General features: G+C 37.1%; 1 long non-coding RNA gene and 1 other non-coding gene across 2 annotated transcripts; one reads left to right on the top strand and one right to left on the bottom strand.

Annotated features, from left to right (window-relative positions):
• Positions 1-15,336: 15,336 nt before the first annotated feature.
• On the bottom strand, positions 15,337-15,408 carry TRNAE-CUC (transfer RNA glutamic acid (anticodon CUC)). Its single transcript has one exon. It is a non-coding gene; the product is annotated as a tRNA-Glu (tRNA).
• A 781-nt stretch (positions 15,409-16,189) lies between these two features.
• Positions 16,190-22,672, top strand: LOC137769413 (uncharacterized). Its single transcript, XR_011074969.1, has 3 exons — positions 16,190-16,596; positions 17,897-17,962; positions 21,404-22,672. It is a non-coding gene; the product is annotated as an uncharacterized lncRNA (long non-coding RNA).
• The last annotated feature ends 1,226 nt before the right edge of the window (positions 22,673-23,898 follow it).

Genomic DNA, 23,898 nt, shown 5'->3' with positions numbered 1-23,898 from the left:
TCTTAACCATTCTTCTTGGAAAAGTGCAAATACCAGAAGGTCAAATAACAGTATACCGAACATACGGTAATAAGCTAGAATGTGTCATACATTTTGGAACTCAGAAATATTTATAGAGTATTTTTAAAACATCACATGCATGCATGATAGGTGTGTGTATGTGTGTATATATATATGTGTGTGTGTGTGTGTATATATATATATATATATATATATATATATATATATATATATATGCCTCCTGATGATAAATCCTCTGTACCTACCTCAAGATTTCTTTTGATGCTGTAGAAATTATGCAGGTATCCCTCCTTCTTCAGTGAAGCCTAAAATAGACTATTTCAGAGTTTCTGAAGCTGTTGGGCCAAACAGATGAGAAGAATTTTTTTTTAAATGTTTCTATTATGCTTATCAGTTATGCTCAAAGTTAAAGGAAAAAGTGGGAGCCTCTTACATTATTTTAGTTTTGCAAAATCAAGCATATAGTTTATCTAATTTTTTTCTATAAGTGGGTGAAGAAATGAGCAAAAACAGATCACCTTTGTTCCCCTTGTCTGTAAGCTCTGTGACTATTGTCATTTAGCGCTGATAGAATTAAGTAACAAATAAGAAAATGAATTTAGTGGTATTTGGAGTTTGCTTTTTAATCATGATTTGTGGATAGCAGGCATAGAAATAATTTTGATTTAGGATCTAATAGTTGATTCTGTGCCTGTTGTAATGTCAGCATTCAAATAACTTCTTTTTTTGGAATGTAAACTATTTTAGTGATCGGGATTTTTTTTTTTTTTGGATTAAATATTTTAAGATAAATCCCCTTCTTTCTTCTTTTTATCCTCTTCCTTTTTTTTTCTTACGTTTTTTTTCTTCCCAGTTACATATGGGTTATTATTTTTCAAATCATTTGATTAAAATATTTGCCAGCCAACATGCTACATAATTGCTAAGGGTGTCAGTGTTCCTAAAGATGATCATTGTCAGTAATTTCAGTTGTTTAAAGTTCATTGGTTCTTGATCAATGTTTCATATCTTCAGTTTTTAACATCATATTTCACTCTATTAACTTTACCATTGAGTTTTCTATCTCTGACCCAATGTTTTGTGAAAGTGGTGTTTCACCTTTAGTTGTGGTAATTTTCATGTTCACTACCAAAACAGAAAAAAGAAAAATGTTGTTTATAGTTCAAGGGAAAAGAACTTTCAGGGTTTGATTTTTGGTGGGTTTTGTTTGTGTAAAAGTTAGTCCCAAAATTAACTCAAAGGATTTTTGGTGGGGGGGGGGGGGGAAGGAAAAAAAAGAAAAAGGAGGACTTTTTTAGAAATTTGGTTTTCCCCAAATGATGAAAGCTATATGTATGTCTAATTAGAACCCAGTTTTATATTTCACATCATTGAGCCAGAAAGTATTTATTGAATAACTACTGTGTGCCTAGCATTGTGCTGTCTACATCAGCTTTCTAATGTTATGGGATCCCACAGCCTGACAATGATGGGTATGACTACCACCTTAGCTATTCATAGGGACCCTCAAAAGAAGCAGGTGCCCTGAGAATGAGGAAAGGGGTTCCTAGGAACTAGCCAGGGAAGCTTTTTCTCTCCTTGGGATCTTTGGCAATTACAAATATGATATTTCCTATCATATTTGGAGAAATCTGAGGGACTTTTATTTTTTTATATAAATTTATTTATTTATTTTTCATTTTGGCTGTTGGGTCTTCGTTGCCGCGCGCAGGCTTTCTCTAGTTGTGGCGAGCGGGGGTTACTCTCCGATGCAGTGCTCGGGCTTCTCATTGTAGTGGCTTCTCTTGGTGCGGAGCACGGGCCATAGGCATGCGGGCTTCAGTAGTTGTGGCTCACGGGCTCTAGAGCGCAGGCTTAGTAGTTGTGGTGCACGGGCTTAGTTGCTCCGCGGCATGTGGGATCTTCCTGGACCAGGGCTCGAACCTGTGTCCCCTGCATTGGCAGGTGGATTCTTAACCACTGCACCACCAGGGAAGTCCCTGAGGGACTTCTAAAGTAATGTTCAAAGATAAAATAGTTCAAATATTAACTAGAGTGATGGTTGTATGATCCACATGTACTTACGTATCATCAGTCTTAATGAAGCCTTTTAAATTATCTTCCTTATTGTATATTCATCTTGTGCCTTTGCCAGTAATTAAGTTAACACAAAGTAAGAGTAATCACCTCAGGTAACATCATCACAAAGCAAGATAATTTTAGAATTTCATAATTTCGTAAGTCTAAGACTCCATCAATTACAAGATACACTATTAGTTTAAGGTCAGTTTTTAAGGAAAAGTACCACCATGAAATAACTTTACACATCCCAATTTCCAAAGTGTAAAACTTTTTTTCAAAATTGTATCTTGGATTTGAGGCACTACTATAATATTATATTCGAATGTGATTTTTAAAATCCATGGCTAGAAATATACATAGATTAAAATGTGGGTGATTTAGCTTACTTTAAAAATACCAGCATAGGGTCTTAGTCAAATCAAAGAATCTGGGTTGACTTTGTAATGGCTTAATGATCTAAAGATAGATATATATTTTGTAAGCTTTTCATGTTTTTATTGCCCAATGGGACTATTCCTAGTTCTGCATTTTACTGAAGAATGGAGTTTGACTTCCCCTTGTAATTCTTTCAAGATCTAAGCAATAACTGAGGCTGTGAGCATTTCAGCAACTACAACAAAGCATTACAGCAAATATGACATCATAAACTGTGACTATAGCTCATATTCTTTGGAAGGAAGGATTAGTCTTTGAACTTGGATGAGAGATCTTTAAAAGAAGAAAAGTCCCTTGGCTTCCATCGACAAACTTGTATGAGGGGCCAGAGGCAGATGAGAAATGGTTCCTTAGGTCCCAGTTGGCACTTTCTCCCTCACTTCTAACTTTAGAAGAACAGACATGAATGGGGTTGGCTGGTTAGGGAATCAGGTCCTCTTTTAGAACTGACAGAACCAACACACACTGTTTAAGTCACATGTCTAGAAACGGATATAAAATGTAATACTAACTATTAATGTTGTTTGGTTCTCTGTGCTAAGCTCCATGCTAAGTGCTTGAAATCTGTTACCTCACTTAAGCCTGGTTAACCCTCCTATAGAGTAGATAGTCTTATTATCTTTACATATTAGGAGTTAGAGAATAAGAGGTTGATTGTCCAAGGTTATACCTAGCAGTTTGAGCTGTGACTCAGCCCAGGCCTGTCTGATTCTTAAGCCCATACCTTCGACCTCTAGGCTGTGGCTTCTGGCAGTACTTTTGGACTCACTCATTCAGACTAACCAAGAATCTCAACCTGCCTGAGATCACTTTGAGCTAAATACGAGTAAATTAGCATAAAAATCTCCACCATCTCTCCCTTTTAATATATGAAAGGATAAAAAAAACTCCACTTTATTCTGTAATGCAACGTGAAAGGAGATTATTTTGACAGTTCCCTAGTTTTAACTTTCACCTGTCAAGCAGTTGAGAGTTAATAAAGTTTTAAATTACTTATCTTAATCAGTGAAGTTACCCTCTGTTAAATCTACCAAAAATATTCTATAATCTCAGTCAAGGTGGTTGACAAAAGTGAGGCAAAATAGTGACATAGTAAGACTAGATAGCTGAGTAAATTGAGTTTGAAAAAAAAATCCTGTCTTCCATTAGATATAAAAGATAAGAGTTTTTTTGAGGGAAAAATGCTGGATTATTCTGCATGTTTATACATTCCAGGTCCATCATGTCATAAAACAACATTCTTCATTTGGCCTATGAAGACCTGCTCAGTAATCCATTCACTTTAACAAGTCTTGTTATCAGGAAGGGGTTTTTAACTAACCTAAACTCTTCGGCCTGCAGTTAAGCATGCTTTCTATAGCAGTTAACAGTTTATATGTGTATAATTTTGCAAAAATCTTATATCCAGAGATATATTTTTATATGCCTCTAAATTCTTAGTCTTCTGAGAACTGAATATTTCTGTTTCCTTGACCTCTGCTGTCATTCTGTTAGTCTGTGGGAATGAAGAGATTTATGCATATGAAATGGAATATGCATGTAATAGAATGCCTTATAAGCTTATTTTTTAAGGGATAGAAAGTGGCAAGTTAACTCTAAAGTTTCGTGCATTAAGCTTGCGTTGTAATAGTTTTATGTTTTCATTGCTGTGAAAACAGTCAAATTTTCTCCTGCGGAAGAAAAACTACTTTGCAAAGAATGGCTGTTATTCATAATGTTTCACTTGTATAAGTAGGGTGATAAATTTTATATTGCTCATGAACTCCTAAAACAACTGAGCATCTTGAGTTAACCCCTTCTTTCCTGATTATAAGCTATTGAACTGAATATTATTTATCATACTGTAAAACTATAAAACTCTGCCTGCTTCCTAGGTCTTTCATTGTTTTTTTTTTTTTTTTTTAGCCTTTTCCCTTAATTGCAGAGAACCCAAAGACGGCGTTTTTTGTTTCTTTGTTTATTTTGTTTTTGTCCCACCAAAACAACACGACAAGAGCTTCGTGTAGCTCTGTTTGTGTAAATTTTCTCCTGGGCCAGCAATGGCTGGCGGCCTCTTCCCATATCCTAGCCAGTCTGTCCCAGCACAGCTGCTTTAAATAGGCTTCCCTTGGGGCCTGGCAAGATGACGGAGACGTGTTCACAGTCAGGAGGGCAAAACACAGAGGCACACAGGCCATATTTTATTGTCATCATAGCACACTTCTCAGTCACAGTCACCAGCCACTTCCTAAACAGGAACTAAGCCAGTCACTTTTTTGTCTCACAAGCAGCCACGGTTAAATTTATTTTGTTATTTTGACATATTTCTGACAGCAGAAAGATAAGCATAGCATAGTACAAATGGTTGAGGGCTGTAACATCAAAACTCACAGACAGCCTGGTGACATCAGATGAGGGTACAGTCAAGCTCAGTGGGCAAGCTTTGCCTATGATGACAAACATCCTTTACTGCTACAATAAGGAGACTTGATGGGCCATTGTGTCCCCTTTCAAAATTCAGAAAGCCCCCCCAAAAATATCCATGAGTCAACAACTGCTGAGTCATTCAGCAGGCTTAAGTCATATGTTTTACACCAAGAGAACAGACTTAAACACCAAGTACCACCTGACCATGACTATCATGGGAACAGGTCTCAGCAATAAACCCATGAATTATCTGGCCCACGCTGACTACTCTCACAACACAGTCTACCGCTTTGATGTGACTGTCAAACCCCAAGCGTGCCCAACAGCAGGAGCCACAGACAAAACAACACAGGAGCAATAACTCTATGTAAGTGCCTTTAGTCACTTCTCAAGACACCGAGGTCCAGCAGGCAGCTTACTTGCTTTGGGTATCAGGAGCTTGAGACAGAAGGAGAAAAAAAGTTCACCACTGTTTATTTTCAGGATATGACAAGTGAGAGAATTGTAAAAGTTATTTAATTGTTCTTTTTAAATGTACAGATTAGAAGTTTAATTCTGTAGGCATATCCCCTATTGATACAGTAAAGACATATTAGCAAGGAGATGGTTTGCTAAATGATAGTGCCGCTTCACAGCCCTATCTAGGACACTGCATGTTTAACTTAGCTAAATCAAGTCTATTAAGCAGTTTTGTTTAAGATGTGGGAGCTTATTAAAAATTTTGGTACTTATTCAAATCACTTACAAATAACTTGAACTCCATATTTATAATTCTAGTCAATGTCTCTCTATTCTACTCAATATTTATAAGTCATTTTAAAAATCTCAGCTCTTCAGTGGGTATAATAAATAGTATAATGACTAAAAGGACAAGTTCTGAAATCAGACAGATCTGGATACATCTTGAGATGTCTTAATTGTGTGACTCTGGACAAATTTCTGTATCTGTGTAAGCTTTGTTTTTCTCATCAGTAAAATAGGATTTAAAAAGCAACACCTATCTCACAAGGATTTTTGGAGGATTAAATGAGATAATGTTCATAAGACCTGGCACATGGTATACTATCAATAAACGGTAGTGTAGCTTATTCAAATTTAGTCCGTTGAAAATGTCTTAAGGGACTTCCCTGGCAGTCCAGTGGTTAAGACTCCATGCTTCCACGGCAGGGGGTGCAGTTTCGATCCCTGGCGGGGGAACTAAGATCCCATGTGCCACGTGGTGTGGCCAAAAAGTTAAAAAAAAAAAAACTCTTAAGATCCAAAATAAGTCTCATTCGGTCCCATTCACACAACTTTACTCAAATACATGCCCAGGTAGTCCCCCAGTACCCATTCTCTTTAAATTAATAGCACGTACATATTTCTTTTTGAATATATTTAGAGATTCACAGAATTTCAGAGTTGGAAGAACATAACCTAGACCAGTGCTTCATTTAGCAGGTGAAAAAAAGCGGAAGCTCAGTCAAGTTCGATGATCTTTCCCCACAGTCATCTCCTAACCCAGGTCTCCTAATTGCCAATACATGGTTCTTTCTGAGACAGTATGACCATAAACGAAACATTTTCTTTCATCCCTTTTATATTTTAGGTGCCAAGCGTTTTTATTTTGTTGTGGATGAGCTAAATAGATCTATTTATTTATTAAGATAGCACACTTCATGTTTCCTGTCTTCAAAAAGCAATGGCTTTCCGTTTGATCCAAAATAAATACAATGGATTCATGTTTCTTTAAAAGAAAAATCTTAACTCTAATAAATGCAGCCGATATTGAAATTATATTACTGTTTTTAAATGATGTCCTTCACTATCAAAAAGCTAATCACACATAGGCGGACAGAGTCGTGCCACTGTCTAGCACTTAGGGCAGAATCTGTCATAAACCCTGACGAAGCTACTGACTCACCAGTGACTGGGCAGGGACTTTGAGCTGCTCCCACCCTCCTTTCCGTGCCTCCCTAATGCTCTTAGAATGAAGACAAAATCCTTAACCTCAAGCCACAAGACCATGCAAGATCTGTCCCCTGCCCACTTCTTAGACCTCATCTATCTCTGCTACCTCTGAATTGCTACCCAGCCATCCCCCTTTTTTCCAGCCCTTGTTTTCCTTGCTCTCTCCTGCTACAAGGCCTTGCACATGTTCCTTTTACTCACAATGTTCTTTTCTCTCCTTCTTACCTAGGTAACTCGTCTTATTTTTCAGATCTCGAGAGATGGATCACTCCTCGAACATCTCCAACTGGTTCAAAACCATATTGTAGAATCTTGTGAACCACACACTTCTCTTTCGCAGAATTTGTCAGTGGCAATTTAAATTTGTGATTATATGATTAATCTGTCTCCACCGCTACACTGAAAGCAAATGGTAGTGACTATGTTTTTGTTCATCATTGTTTCCAGGGCCTCTTTGCCCTGTGTCTGGTACAGAAGAGAAGTTCAATAAAAAAATATGTGTGGATGTTAGTTCAGTGACTGAATACATGAATGCATGACTGACTGAATGAGGAATGAATGAATAAATGTCATATGCTAGACCTGCATACTTGTTGTATTGAGTTTATCTGAATTGCTTCCCCCCAAATTTAATCTGATAGCACAGTACATATGCAAGTAAAATCAAGCATATGAAATGAGAAGAAAGAAGCTAAAAGAAAAAAAAATCCTCTGTTGCTCCTTATGAATACAGTAAACTCTAAGTTTTGACTATATCCAACGTTTCCAAGGTAAGTATGGGTTACTTGGATTAAACGTGTCTGAATGAGACACATGAGACTAGGACGCCACCTTGTGGTTTATTTTCACATTTATCCTTTTCAACCTGCCTGGAACTTTCCTGCTTCAGAAAAAAACACCATTAAAAACTACAGCAATATTGGTAAAGGAGGCAAGAATATAAAATGGAGAAAAGACAGCCTCTTCAATAAGTGGTGCTGGGAAAACTAGACAGCTACATGCAAAAGAATGAAATTAGAACACTCCCTAACACCATACACAAAAATAAACTCCAAATGGATTAAAGACCTAAATGTAAGGCAAGACACTATAAAACTCTTAGAGGAAAACATAGGCAGAACACTCTATGACATAAATCACAGCAAGATCCTTTTTGACCCACCTCCTAGAGAAATGGAAATAAAAACAAAAATAAACAAATGGGACCTAATGAAACTTAAAAGCTTTTGCACAGCAAAGGAAACCATAAACAAGATGAAAAGACAACCCTCAGAATGGGAGAAAATATTTGCAAAAGAAGCAACTGACAAAGGGTTAATCTCCAAAATATATAAGCAGCTCATGCAGCTCTATATCAAAAAAACAAACAACCCAATCCAAAAATGGGCAGAAGACCTAAATAGATATTTCTCCAAAGAAGATATACAGATGGCCAACAAACATATGAAAGGATGCTCAACATCACTAATCATTGGAGGAATGCAAATCAAAACTACAATGAGGTATCTCCTCACACCGGTCAGAATGGCCATCATCAAAAAAACTACAAACAATAAATGCTGGAGAGGGTGTGGAGAAAAGGGAACCCTCTTGCACTGGTGGTGGGAATGTAAATTGATACAGCCACTATGGAGAACAGTATGGAGGTTCCTTAAAAAACTAAAAATAGAACTACCATACGACCCAGCAATCCCACTACTGGGCATATACCCTGAGAAAACCATAATTCGAGAAGAGTCATGTACCGCAATGTTCATTGCAGCTCTATTCACAATAGCCAGGACATGGAAGCACCCTAAGTGTCCATTGACAGATGAATGGATAAAGAAGATGTGGCACATATATGCAATGGCATATTACTCAGCCATAAAAAGAAACGAATTTGAGTTATCTGTAGTGAGATGGATGGACCTAGAGTCTGTCATACAGAGTGCAGTAAGTCAGAAAGAGAAAAACAAATACCGTATGCTAACACATGTATACGGAATCTAAAAAAAAAAAAATGGTTCTGATGAACCTAGGGGCAGGACCGGAATAAAGACGCAGACGTTGAGAATGGACTTGAGGGCACCGGTAGGGGGAAGGGTAAGCTGGGACGAAGTGAGAGGGTGGCATGGACTTATATATACTACCAAATGTAAAAATAGATAGCTAGGGGCTTCCCTGGTGGTGCAGCGGTTAGGAATCTGCCTGCCAATGCAGGGGACACGGGTTCGAGCCCTGGTCTGGGAGGATCCCATATGCCGCGGAGCAACTGGGCCCGTGAGCCACAACTACTGAGCCTGCGCGTCTGGAGCCTGTGCTCCTCAATGGGAGAGGCCGCGACAGTGAGAGGCCCGCGCACCGCGATGAAGAGTGGCCCCCGCTGGCCGCAACTAGAGAAAGGCCTCGCACAGAAACGAAGACCCAACACAGCCAAAAATAAATAAATAAATAAATAAATTTATTAAAAAAAAATAATAATAAAATAAAATAGATAGCTAGTGGGAAGCAGCCGCATAGCACAGGGAGATCAGCTCGGTGCTTTGTGACCACCTAGAGGGGTGGGATGGGGGGGTGGGAGGGAGACGCAAGAGGGATGAGATATGGGGATATATGTATATGTATAGCTGATTCACTTTGTTATAAAGCAGAAACTAACACACCATTGTAAAGCAATTATACTCCAATAAAGATGTTTAAAAAAAAAAAAAACTACAGCAATAGAGTGGAATTTTTGCTCATCTAAATATTGCTTGCATGTCATTATCCCAAAGACTTTATTCAAACATTATCATTCATTCCTTTTTGTTTTTTATTTTAATTAAATATTGAATTGGTAGAGAAAAATGGTATAATATATGTTATAAATAATCAAAGGAGACTTAACACCTGTGTATTCACCACCCAGCTTAGCACTACCAGTACTTTGAAAGAGCTCTGTGCGCTTCTCTTTGAATCCTTTCTCCATCTTCTCTATTAACCAGGCACACCCACTATGTTGCTTTTATTTATAGTTTACCATCCATGTACATATCAATAAGCAATAGTTTTCGTTTAGCATTTTAAAACTGCATATGAAATGAGATCATTCTCTATTTGATTTGCTTTTTAAATTAAGTAGTCTTTTCCTGGGATTCATCATGTTGATAAGAGGAGCTGTGACCCATTTGTTTTCACCGCTCTGTAGTATTTCATTTTACGACTATACCACAATATATTAAGCTCTTCTACTCTTGATGGACATTTAGCTTGCTTCCAGTTTGGGTCTATTAGGATGGTGCTACTGTGAACATTCTTGTATATGTCTTCTGGAGCTTACGTGCAGGATTTCTCCCAGGGGGCTGAATTGCTGGGCATGAGAACCTCCAACTTTACTAGATAATAACAAATTATTTTTCAAAGTTATTTTATCACACCAATTTACACTCCCACCTTTAGCGTATACAAGTTTCAGTCTATATCCTTACCGGCACTTGATATTGTTAGATTTTTTTCCATTTTTGCTAATTTATGGGTATGATCGGAATCTCTTTTGTTTTAATTTGCATCTCTTGGTTACACAAGAAGTCAGTCCTCTTTTCAAAGGTTTATTGGTGACCATGTTTCTTCTGAAAAGTGCCAGTTTCAATTTTTTGCCTCATTCTTTCATTTATCCACTCGAGTCATTTGATTTGCTACTATGTGCCAAGTAGTGTCATTGCCTACAGGATACAAAGATGAATATGATGTAGACCCTGTCCTCATGAAGCTCCTGGCTTACTATCATTATTGCTTTCAGGGATCATACTAATAATCAAGACCAAAAAACAACAATTTTGAGCACCAATTATATGATTATCACTTTGTAAGACAGAAGTACATTTTATGAACTCAAACTTCAAGGAATTTACAAAATCATAGCTTACACAAAACGATAGGAAATTATTAAAAGTACTGTATATTATGTTACATATATTACAAAAATTCAGAGGATGTAATAAGCAGAAAAAAGTAATTGATCAAGTGTGTCCATGGTTTAAATTTAAATTTCTTTTCTTTTATGTAACTAATGTAAAAACATTTTTTTCTATAGCCTACTCATTAAATGAGGAAAATGGAAAAAAAGAACCATTTTTATTTAAGTCAATAAGATAATAGTGATCAACATGGAGATGTGGCAAAGATTAGTTTTAATTAAATAAAAATTATACTGAAGAAAGAAACACTTTCACAAATCAACATGCTTATCCAATAAATGCAAGTATGTTGTGTTTGCTGTTAAATTTATTTCTTAATTGAAAGTTTTCCCCAACTTTCTGGGGAATTTGGTAACCTCCAATAAGCAGCTACTAGGATTGACTCTCACCAAAATTGTAATGCATAGAGTTCAATTACTCATTTGAAATAGAACCTGAGATATCATATAATTCCTTTTTCCTTCTATGGAACACTCCCCATGAACCACCCTATTTGTAAAGACTGCTCTAAAGAACACTCCATAGTGCCACCAGAAAATTTGTTGTAGCTGGGGAGTCTTAAAGAATACAGGATTTAGGCTGGGCAAATCCAGGCTGGAATCCTGTTTCCCCGACATACTTGTATGACATACTCGTATAACTTATAAATAAGTTATAAACTTTCTAAGTTTCCTAAACTACAAAGCAAGGATAATTGTAAGAATTGATTCTAATATTGTGGATTCAGCATTCAAAACCATAACTTACACAAATTATTAAAAGTACTATATATTATATTATGTATATTATAGAAATTCATAGAAATAATTTAGAAATTCATCTAAAAGAACACAATAAGAGATAGACATTATTCAGGATGACTCAGTTTAATTCTTTTTCTGCTTTCTGCTCTCAGCAGAAATATAGCGGTGTGATTCATAAAAAATAGTATTATGAGGGTTAGCTTTCAAGTGAAGTCCTAGCAATCCACTTCTTGGTTTAATTGATTATTTAATTCATTGATTTAGCACCAACCATATGTCAAGCACTGTACTAGATGCTGTTGAAAGTCCTTCCCTTCCTTCCTACCTTAGTTACTCTCAGACATCCTTTATAATTCTAGTATTTGTCAGCCCAATCAAGGTCCACTGTAGTAGCCCAACCCTGGATGAATGATGATTATTTATTTAAATAAAGTAATTTGACATGTCCAGAAATATATTTTTGGTATACAGCAAATAACCCCTGCTATATTTTGTGCAGGTTAAATAACTTCTATTCCTTTACCCTTAAGGAGCCTCTTCATATGTCGAGTATTTCTGCAGACAGTTCTTCAGCATTTCCCCACTCTTCGAAAGCACAGAAATGGAACACAATATTCTGGCTCTATGAAACAGTAATTTCATACTATGTGTAGGTTATATGATATATTTCTGCGTCTAAATGACAATGTCATGTGGAAAAACTGACTAAAAATAACAGTAGAGGGAATTCCCTGGCTGTTCAGTGGTTAGGACTCAGGGCTTTCACTGTGGTGGCCGGGGTTCAATCCCCAGTCAGGGAACTAATATCCCCCAAGCTGTGCAGCGTGGCCAAAAAAAAAAAAAAAAATTACATTAAAAAAATAATAAATAAATAAATAAATAGTGGTATATATACATAAAAAAAGTAGAATAGATAAAACACAAAATTATTCTAACCATAACAAAATAAAACTCCATTAAAAAATAAATCAAACAAGAGAAATATGCTACTACTATTAATGACTACCCTGCAGTCTCCAGACTCTTCTTTGACTTCTTTGACCTTGACTTATCCTGACTCTGCTCCTTCAGACTTTCCTCCTTTGTCCTCCTCTAGCCAGTCAGGCCTGCAAACCTCCGCTCTTCATTTTGCTGTACTCAATCTCTTGGCATGCATTTCCATTCTTGAGGGTTCAATTCTCAATTCAAAGATGAATCTCCTCAGAATCTATCATCATTAGTCAAAAATGTCAACCCATGTATAGGACAGCTTCACTTGGATGCCCTCTCTTTAGTCCAAACCTAAGTGCAACTTGACTTCCTGCTGTGCCTCTCTCTGAATCAACACCCTTTCCAAATTAATAGGCCATAATCAAAACCTTAATCATTTTCCCCTTTGATTCCTACTCAACTGTGATAAACAGTCTTACTGCCCTTTCTTACCTGTGCCTACAACAGTGACTGGCATGGAGTAAGAATTACAGAAGTGTTTGCTAAATCAGTGAATGAATGAATGAATGAATCAATGAGTGACAATAACTCTGTGAAGCATGCATGGGAGCCAGTAGCATCTCCATGGTACAGAAAAAGATCCAGAGGCTCAGAGAAGCTGAGTCACTTTCCCAAGGTAACTCAGCTGATATTGGCAGACAGGATTATTTCACAGTCTCTGGCTCCTGAACAAGAGTGTTTTCTTTGCCTTCCTAAGACCTCTTTTTCATCTCCATATTTGCTCTTCTGCAATATCTAGTTATTGATAGGTTTGCTGTCTCTTTCTCACACTAGTCCAGACCCTCAGCACGTGGAGTCATGTTTAAAGCTATGGCCTCCTAGACAGAGTTGCTTACTGTGGTCTGGCTTCCACTGGTCTATTCTGAACCCAACAGCCGTGTCTCACCACCCATCTTTACTTAGTCTCCTTCATCTTCTCCTTGACCTTTTTACAATATCCTATTCTCTTCACTGCTACTTCCTTCTTGAATTTCTCTGATCTGGTTATAAACTCTCTTACTGCTCCTTTGCTGTTTTCTTTATAGTTATTCTACTTCTTCCCATTCTCCTACAATATATTCTCACCTTGGTTTATTCCTTGGTCTTCTGTCCTTTTTCTAGATTCTCTTTTAGAGAGCTCGTATCTTCTCAAACTTCTAAGCTAATAGCTCCAAAATCCCTACCTTCCTAAGTTCCATCCAGTATTTCCAACCACCATTTACCTGTGCTGCCACAGCTGGGATCCAACTGAACTTAACTTCTGTCCCAAGTCTGTTTCCCCACCTCAACCTCCCTACCACTTTTCGTGCCACTCCAACTTTACTAACCACACAGAACACAACTCACAGTGTCATTACTGATTCTTCCCTATTACTCTTAAGCTTTTCTATCCTGTTAAATACCAAGGCTTCTTGCATTCCCTTTGTAACTCCATAGATTGTCTTAAGGTCCTCCATAATCTGGCTGCACTCACCTGTCTTACCTGGACCTGCACTGTTCCCTAGCACAGGTGCCCTTCTATAGCCAGCCTGGTACAACCAACCTGGATGCCCAGACCTTGGTCACCCTGGATCCCCTAAGATTAAATGCCCATTCCCACTTTCTCAGGCTTTCCAGATCCTGCTAGCCTCTAGGTTATTTTGGGAACCAGTTTTCCAGTCCTATTTTCATTCTCATATCCACTTCTTTCTCCCTTCCCTCATTACATATTTCAATTATTTGAAGTACTTACCACATAGCAAATAGTCAAGGAATGGTGCCTTTGTTTTTGTTAATGGCAATAATAATAACAAATATATTTCTGTCTTAATTCCTCAGTGAAAGACTCCTTAAATACTTCTGCTTTTTCCTACCCCCTGGACCATTAATAAATACTCTTCCTTTTCCTCTTCCAAACCAGTCTCAGCACAGCTAAAAGGAAAGTAAGACAAAGCCACAGGAGCTGTAATTAAGCTCTTAGTTTATTTCTATGCTTTTGTGAAATTTCAGGCTTAAAATGAAATGGTCAAAAAAACCCAGTAGCTTAAAAGTTAGCAAGGTTAGAATGATTTTGAAATTTCAGGATTAAAAAAAATGTAATGTCTATATAGCACCATTTTATCTTCTTTTTGACTCCAACATTTCCATATTCTCTTTTGGGGAATTCCCAGAGTCCTTCTTTGCCCTGAATGTAAGAATTCCAAATGATACTTAACTATTTTTGAAAGACCTATATGATTAACCTACAGGGAATCGACACACTGGATGCAAGAAATTTGCCATATTTGCGTGAAGGTCTTTGAGAAAAGTTAAAATACAACAGGTAAAGTAATTACTACAGTGCGTAACAGAAAATATAAAGCAGCTACTTGATAATTAACCAACAACATATCTCAGAAAAGATCTTAGATTCATAAAGAAGAACCGGATAAGAACAGCTCCAACATACGCAATCTACAAAGCACATAATCTGAATATATGAAACTTGACTCTCAGCACGATGCAAAATAGGTATAATCCCTCCTAAAATTATTTTCCTCCTCTTATTAGTCAAACGAAGCTCCAGATTAACAAAGGCTCAATAAATTAATGCTTGTATACACATCCAAATTATTTTCAAAGCTGGAAAATGCAAATTTATAAGTGACTTAGTTGTATTTAGAGTACTTTAGAATCAGGGATCATTTTGTTGTTTATTTGATTGCAAATATCTGTAAAAAGGTATGGCGTATTTTAAATCTTAGGTTCAATAATATTTAAAGCTAATTGAATTTTTATAATAGAAAAAAATCGGTAACAACCATCATAACTCATTTGCAAGCAAGAAAACTGGTTTCCCTGACCGGGAATCGAACCCGGGCCGCGGCGGTGAGAGCGCCGAATCCTAACCACTAGACCACCAGGGAACTTGGTAGCTCCTTTCTCTCGGTGTATTTGTGTCTTTAGATAATCGCCACGTAAACCTGGCCAATAGAAAAAAAGATTGTTGCCTCTAAGCCCCGCCCACTTCGTTCCTGTTTTGGGTTTCTGTAGGTTTGCAATGTTTCAAGATAAAAAGTTGAGGAAAAAAGAAATAGATACTTCTAGGAAATAAAAAATAAAATTAAAATAGCACAGACAATTTCTAGGAGGATACGGGAGAAACTGTTGACACTGGTTAACTCTAGGAAGAAGAAATGAAGAATTTCTTCACTTGCCTAAACCCGGCAAACGTTCTGCGCTCTCGGGCGATCTCCGCGGCGGCTCCTAAGGGGAAAGGCTGGATCCTCCAAATCGAATCCTCTTCCGACTGCCGTGCTGGAAAAGACGTCCTGGGATTTCATCCTAATTATGTAACATGTAAATATCTATACCTAGACAATGTTAAAGTACTGTCCAGAACCTTGCAATTTGCTTTATCATTTTCTCAATCATGTAGCTGCTCTTTCTAAATCTAACCTCTTTCTCTGTGTATGTCTTTCTGTCTTTCCCTCTCACGCAGATGTTAAATCCCACTAAACATTTTACTAAATCTAACGGTAAGATTGCCACGGGCGGAGAGCGTTTCCCGGTGTAGAGCTTGACACAGAGCAGATGCTCTGTAAGTGCGGGTGATGAAGGGCCTCGTGGCCTTTAGGACGCGACTACTTAATTTACTTATTTGAGAGTCAGATTAACGAAGCGGGGAGGGCTGTGGGTAATTTGCTTAGTGAAGAACCAGGGCATCTGCACCCGGATCGGCGTAAACCGTTAAAACGCACTGTTTCCATTATCCTCCTGTTTTTCAAACTGTTATTATCTGGGCAAGTGCTTCCCTTCTCCGCATTATGTATGAGAAACGGCCAGGAAATGATGCAATTACCAAAGGAGTCAAGAAACCTTCCAGCCCAGCCTCAGTTCGGAAGCCCTCATGAAATACGAGCAGAAGACGATAGGATGTAACTCAGCTTTGAAAGCGCCAACCGTTACAGTTGGACAAATGTAACCCTAGAGACCCCGCTCCGCCGCAAGATGGAAGGAGGCTTAAGTAAAGCAGATATAAATTTGTAATGAACTTGCGCACAACCTCCGGCGCCATTGTGAATTACAGCCTTCGTCCATCACCTAGAATTTAGGTGAGCCTGAGCTAGAATTTTTTTTCTTGTTTTCAGCAACTCAGAAATGGAGTTTAGATTACTGATAAAACTTATCTAAAATTATTTAATAATATGCAAACAGGAAGATTAAAATGACTTATTAAGACTAATAAGTAAAGATGGAAACATCACCAGAAGAAATTTCTAAACAATTACTATATTTTAGATGGGACCCACACCCCTTTCCTATATCAAGGAATTTTTAGGAAATCGAGTGCAGTAGGTGGAGCTTTTACCTCTCAACTGGGGGTTTTCAGAGCTTAGCATGAAAGAGCATCTGGTTTTGAATTAAAAGATAAAGTAGATATTACTTTCAGAATAAGTTAAATTTGTTCTAATAGGTTTAGTCACAGTCTTGTACAAGAGGTACGAAAGGGTACAGCGAGAACCATCACTCTTTTATCACTCTTCATTTCTTCTTCCCAGAGTTGACCAGTTTTCTTCTGTATCCTCCTAGAAATTGTCTATGCTATTTTAAATTTTATTTTTTTTATTTCCTAGAAATATCTATTTCCTTTTTCCCCAACTTTTTATCTTGAAACATTCCAAACCTACAGAAAACTCCAAGTATAGAACAATGAACACACATACACCCTTCATCTAGACCTGTGCTAATTTAGTAGTACCAGCATCCACCGTGTGACTTCTGTGCACTGAAATGTGGCTAGTAAGAGTTTAGGTGTTCTATAAGTGTTGCATGCATACTGGATTTTTAAGCCTTAGTATGGAAAAAAAAGAATGTAAAATATCTCATTAATAATTTTTACATTGAGTAAATTTTAAATGCTAATTGAATATGAGTTAAAATATTAAAATTAATTTTACTTTCTTTTTTTGTTTTTAACCTAGCTACTAGAATATTTAAAATTATTGATATATATATATATATGGCTTGCATTATATTTCTATTTTATAGTACTAATCTAGATTCACCAGTTGTCAATATTTTGCCATATTTGCTTTCTCTTGATCTTTTTTCTGAACCATTTGAGGTTAGTTGCAGACACCATGATACTTTACTTCGAAAAACTATACCATATATTTCCTAAGAACAAGCAATACAATTATCACACTTAGGAAATTTAAATTTAATACAATATTATTTATGATACAGTTCATAGTCAAATTTTTCAATTGTCCTAACACCTTTTATACTTTTTCAGTTTTATCCAGGATCCATTCAAGGATTATACACTGCATTTAATTGCCAAGTTTCTGTAGTCTCCTTCCTTTAATCTGAAACAATTACCCAATTTTTTTTTTTTTTTTTTTTTTACAGCATTGGATAGTGGAGGACATTTGCTTCAGAAAGTCCCTCAATTTAGACAAATATTTCTTTTGTCAGGTAAACTACCTTAAGTGATATGTCCTTCTCAGTGCATTATATCATAATTCGAATAATGCTGATGTATTGTGTTATCTCTAATGGTAAATGTGGTAGGCAGAATAATGGCTCCCACAGAGATTGTACCTGTCCTAATCTCCAGAATATATGAATATTACTTCACGTGGCAGTAGGAATTTTGCAGATGTGTCTAAATTAAGGATTTTGAGAAAGAGATTATCCTGGATTATCTGGGTGGGCCAGAACTCATCACACGGGTCCTTTTCAGTCAAGGAGGGAGACTGGAGAGTTGGAGTCCCAGTGATGTGATCCCAGGAAGACTCTACCAGCCTTTAACTGGCTTTGAAGATGGAGGAAGGGGACCATGAGCTAAGGAATGCAAGGGGCCTCTAGAAACTGAAAAAGGCAAGGAAAATGTTCTCTTCAGCGCCTCCAGAAAGAAAGCAGCTCTGCCAACACCTAGATTCTGACCCACGTCAGAATTCTGGACTACAGAACCGTAAGATAATAAATTTGTGCTGTTGTAAGCCACTAAGTTTGTGGTGATTTTTTTACAGCACCAATAGGAAACAAACACAGTAAGTCTGATCATTCGGTGAAGGTGTCTGCCATATTCCTCCATTGTAAAGTTACCCTTTACACTTGTAATTAACAAATACCAAAAAAAAAAAAAAAAAGGCAAATATCACCCATGGAAGTAATACTTTGAAAATGTATGAATTTTCTGTTCCTCCGCAAAGTTTCACCCAATGGTTTTAGCATCCACCGATGATGCTTGCCTGAATCAATTACTACTATGTTGACTGCAAAACGGTGTTATTTTATCATTCACATGTAAAGAACTTTCCTTTCTGTCCTCCCTCTTTTTATTCTTTATTTAATTTTAAAATATCAGTTTGGACTCATATTCTTTTTTTATTTTTGTGGTTTTAGTCAATGTGTTATAATCTACTGCTGTCATTACTAATACTTAAATTGTTCCAAATATGGCCAGAAGGAGTCCCTTTAAGCTGGCTCCTGTATTCTTTTGACATGTCCCTATAAATTTTTGAGCATTTCTTTACTTTCTAGCATAAGATGGTGCAGGCACACCCTCTACTTTATAAACTGATTTATGGAGAATTAACATCTTTATGCATGTATCTTTTCTCTTTTAATTTCCTTGTGTAAAATTTTACATGAGAAGGGGCATTACTCTACATACTCTTCTGTAACCTTTTTTGAAATTAATTTCTTTTGAAGCATGTCCATTCTTTACATAAAGAGTTTTTTCATTATTTCTGATAACTGCATGATATTCCACTGTATAGAGATTTTATTAAAGTAGTTTTATATCATTGGTCATTTAGATTATTTTCAATTTTTTGCTGTTACCAAAGTACTACAACAAATAACCTTGGTGCCACATAATTGGCATTTAGTTTTTATTAACTGACCCACAAATGACTTACCTTATGGACTGCCAACTTCTGACTTGAAAATGTTATATATTGGAAGAAAAATCATGGCATCCAATTCAAATTCAGTTCTAGTTATAATTTATGGGCAATTTAATTTTTCAATTTGATTTCAACCTCACTCAGCTATTCTTCTTCTGTTCATTAATTTGTTCATTTGCTGAACAAATGTTTATTGACTGTCTATTATATGTAAGTCACTATGTTAGGCACAGGATGCCTGATCTTGAAGTTTAGTCTGGCAGGGTTCAAGTAAACAAGCAATTACAGTTAGTAGAGTAGTGGATAGTAAAAGAAACGTTTGACTATATTTCAATTTAATAAGTTCATTTAATACATTAAAAACATGTTAGTTATCGCACATACTTTGCTGATAGGAATGTAAAATGTACAGCCACTCTGGAAAATAGTTTGGCAGTTTCTTATAAAACTAATTATGCACCCATCAATTGTACCCTTAGGCATTTATACCAGAAAAATGAAAATTTATGTTCACATAAAATCTGCACATGAGTGTTTATAGTAGCTTTATTCATAATAGCCTAAAACTGGAAACAACGGAAACATCCTTTAGTGGGTGAATGGTTAAACTGTGGTACACCCATACCATGGAATATTTATCAAAAAAAAGAACAAACTATTGATACATATAACAACTTGGATAGATTCCAAGGGAATTATGCTGAATTTTTTTAAAAAGCCAATCCAAAAGGTTATACACTGTATGATTCCATTTATTTAGAATTTTTTAAATGATAGAGATGAGAACATATTAGTGATTGACAGGAATTAGATGGGGTGGGGAGGAGGATGGAGGTGACTGTAAAAGGGTAGGTGTGGTACCTTTGTAGGAGTGATACAGCAGTCCTGTAGCTCGGGGGTCCCCAACCCCCCTGCTAGGAACCGGGCCGCACAGCAGGAGGTGAGCTGCAGGCACCTAACCATTGCCCCCCATCGCTCACATTACCACTGAACCATCCCCTCCCCCACTCCCACCCGGTCCGTGGAAAAACTGTCTTCCATGAAACCGGTCCCTGCCGCCAAAAAGGTTGGGGACTGCTGCTGTAGCTTATTGTGGTGGTGGTAGAAGAATCTATACCGATGATAAAAAATTGCACAGAAATCACACACACACACACACACACACACACACAGGCAAGAACATGTGTAAAGCTAGTGAAATCTCAATGAGCTCTAAAGATCATACCAATGTCATTTTCTGGTTTTGATGTTTACTGTAGTTATGCAAGATGTTATCTTTGGGGGATAACTGGGGGAAAACCTGGGACTTCCCTGTACATTTTTTGCAACTTTTGGTGAATCTCTATTTCCTTCGAAAAACTCCCTTTTCAGCTTATTGCACTGTAATTTTCTTTCACTCAAATTAAGTCCAATAAACAATCACCACTTAACATCACTTTGAGTTTAGGGATTCATTTCAAAATTTTAAATTATATCTTAGCACTGTATCTTAGCACTAGATTATTTAAATAAGTTTTTCAGAAATTATTTAAAAAAAAAAAGAATTCTCAAGCTATTGAATAGACTATTTTTAGCAGAAATAAGGCAGCAGAAACTGTCCAAGGGTAGATACTTTTTAATTAACTGTGAATAAAAGAAAAGGACAAATTTTGGGGGGGCTTATTCGAAATAAGCAGCCATAAGTTCAACCTACTAACAGGCACCCAGACAGCAATCCGTTCCTATATATGTCAGTATTTCTTTCTCAATACACTCTGGCAGGCTCTTTCTCTTTTCAAATGACAAGGAGATTTCTACCTCCTGTTTAGACAAGATTTCTACCTCTTCTTCATAACAAGCCGAGAGAAGCACTGAACCTAGGCCTATCCACAAAAGAACCTATTTACATTCTTCTCAAAACTCAAGATGGTATCTAAGATGTTCTGGACCAATGACCCCAGTTGTGAAAATGAGCTACTGCCTTCAACACTATTAAACAGTGAACTCTATTCTGCCTCTTTAGGTGCAAGATGGCTCCCCACAGACCTCCAAGATGTCATCAGTGTTTCCCTCCCATGGAACTCCTGCGTCTCAACTAGCCTACGTCAGGTGTGTGCAAGGAGGTGTGTTCCTCTTTGTGCTAGGAAAAGCAGGATGGGTTTAACCACTAGAGAATGAACTTTCTTGGTGCTGGTAGATTAAACTCACCAACCGGTATAAAAATCTCCTCTTCAACATCTTCACAGAGAAAACTCCCAAAGCAGTTTCAATTCTTTCTGTAGTTGTGAGCTCATTACTTACCAGGGAGCTTTCATTTTGACAAGGTGTTGCAGCAGTATTTGCCAGTGTTTCTGGAACTCCAGTTTCATGAGAGGTTACCAGTGCTGTGGTTAGAAACAGACATACTAGCCATACTTCATTACAAAACTATTCTTGGATAGATATGTAAGAAAAATACAGAACACATTTGCAATAATGGTTGCTGTTGTTTGGTGATGTTCCCAAAGATGTGGAATTCCTACCCACCTCCTCCAGGAAGTCCCTTGGGTGAACACCTGATGCCTGAACTCAGGGATCCAGTTGTCTCCCACTATCCAATTCCTGCCCTGAGGAGCAAAAAAAAAGGAGGGCAAGTGACTCTCTTTTCTTCCTTTAAGAGCTGAAGGCCTTTCTGCTTCTCTCTGTCTACCCTCAAAGTCTCATCATACAGGGTTCTTTACCCCAGAAAAAGTGAGATGACAATTCTGCCTAAATTGCCCTAAAATGGCCTCTACCCTTCAACAGAAATAGAAAGATCAGTTTTCATTTTTAATAGAGGCCCTCATATCCATAAAATCATTGTAGCATTATAATTTTTCATCAACTCAGCATTTACCAAGCACTTTCTATTAGCTAAGTACAGTGAGGGGTGCTAAGGATACAATTTTTTAAAAAGAAAACCTGTATTATAATAATGTATATTGCTATAAAAATACCTAACTTTTCTTGAAGGTCACGTTCTAGACTTTAGCCTAAGCATCATTCACAGATTATCTCATTTAATCCCTATATCCACCCTGAAATTTGGTACTATTATCACCCCCCTTTTACAGATACAGAGGTTAAGTAATTTACCCAAGGTCAGCATGTGATGGAGCCGCAGTCTGAAGCCAGAGCCCGAACTCTTAGAGACTACCCTGTTCTTAAGAAGTACACTTTCTAATGAGGTTTGATCTGTAGTGTACTAAGATTTCCCAAATAACTTTATATACTATATCTTATTCTCCCAATTAAAATTTCACCTTCTAGTTAGAGCAGTGCTATCCAGAAGAATTTCTTGCAATAACGGAAATGTTCTATTCCGTGCTGTCCAATAAGTAGTCTCTAGCCACGTGTGGCTCTTTAGCACTTGAAATGTGGCTAGTGAAATGAAAAACTACATTTTAAATTTAATTTAGTTTAAATTTAAATGGCCACATGTGGCTAGAGGGTACTGTATTGGACAGCACAGATCTAGAGGATAAGGAAATGGTTTTATTTCTTTGGATTTCTCTATAAAGACAAGGCTTAGGCAAATCAATAAATGCTGAGTTAATGAAAAAGAATAAATGAACAATCAGTAAGGGGGAATTTTCTCCCTCTTTAAACTGTAGAGCAGAAACCTTTATTCTACCGTGACTTTCATTGTAATAAAATGTTATAATAAGCATATGATACAGCCTGCAGTCCTAGAGCAGTTCATGAAGACGGTAAAGAGGATCCTTAAATTATAAGCAATGTTTTTGAAAGGCTGACAAGCCATTTATAATTGATGGTTACTACTTTTAAAACACATAGTTATATCTTTGCCTAATAAAAAAAGATCACTGCTTAATTATTTTCTTGCCAAAATCTGGGGTCCATAGAGAGAAAAACAAAAGGGAACTCTTGGTGGTGAAAGGATGGAAACAGTCAAGAATTGCAACTCAACGGATATTTCATGCAGAAACTACAGTCTAAAGCAGACCTCTTTACAAATGTGAGACTCAGCAACTGCCAAATTCTCTTTAAGTGACTTTGTTTTGTCACTTATTCATCACATATATACATATAGATTCCTGTAGTCAATTCGTTCTGAATATGGGGCTAGATATGATGAATAATAATAGGTACTTTTGAAAATAAACTGGGGCTCTAGATCAAATCAGAGTCTCTGGAAGTAACCAAGTCATGTGCCCTGTGTTTCCTGATCCATACACAATGCAGCTCCTACCCTGCTCCCCACTGGATGTCCACTTTACTTAAAAGAACTCATCTCAAGAAGTCTTAGCAATTTTATCACAGTTTGTACTGCTATGGAACATGTCTCTTCTTTGCCTGTTCTTAAAAAATTCATCTTAGATTTCAAAATCATCAAAGAAGTGTGAGAGCAGCTCACTTTCTCTGGTGATCCCAAACCATGCTCTTCTGATTCAATGAAATCAGCTCTTTACACCTTAGAAGCCTAATTTTCCCTTGGAAATAATTTGCAGATAGCATAATGAATGCCTAAAGAAAAAA

Source organism: Eschrichtius robustus, chromosome 9, assembly GCF_028021215.1.
Source record: "Eschrichtius robustus isolate mEscRob2 chromosome 9, mEscRob2.pri, whole genome shotgun sequence".
NCBI lineage: Eukaryota > Metazoa > Chordata > Mammalia > Artiodactyla > Eschrichtiidae > Eschrichtius > Eschrichtius robustus.
The sequence above is the reverse complement of the archived record's forward strand: the minus strand, read 5'-3'. Positions and strand labels throughout refer to the sequence as shown.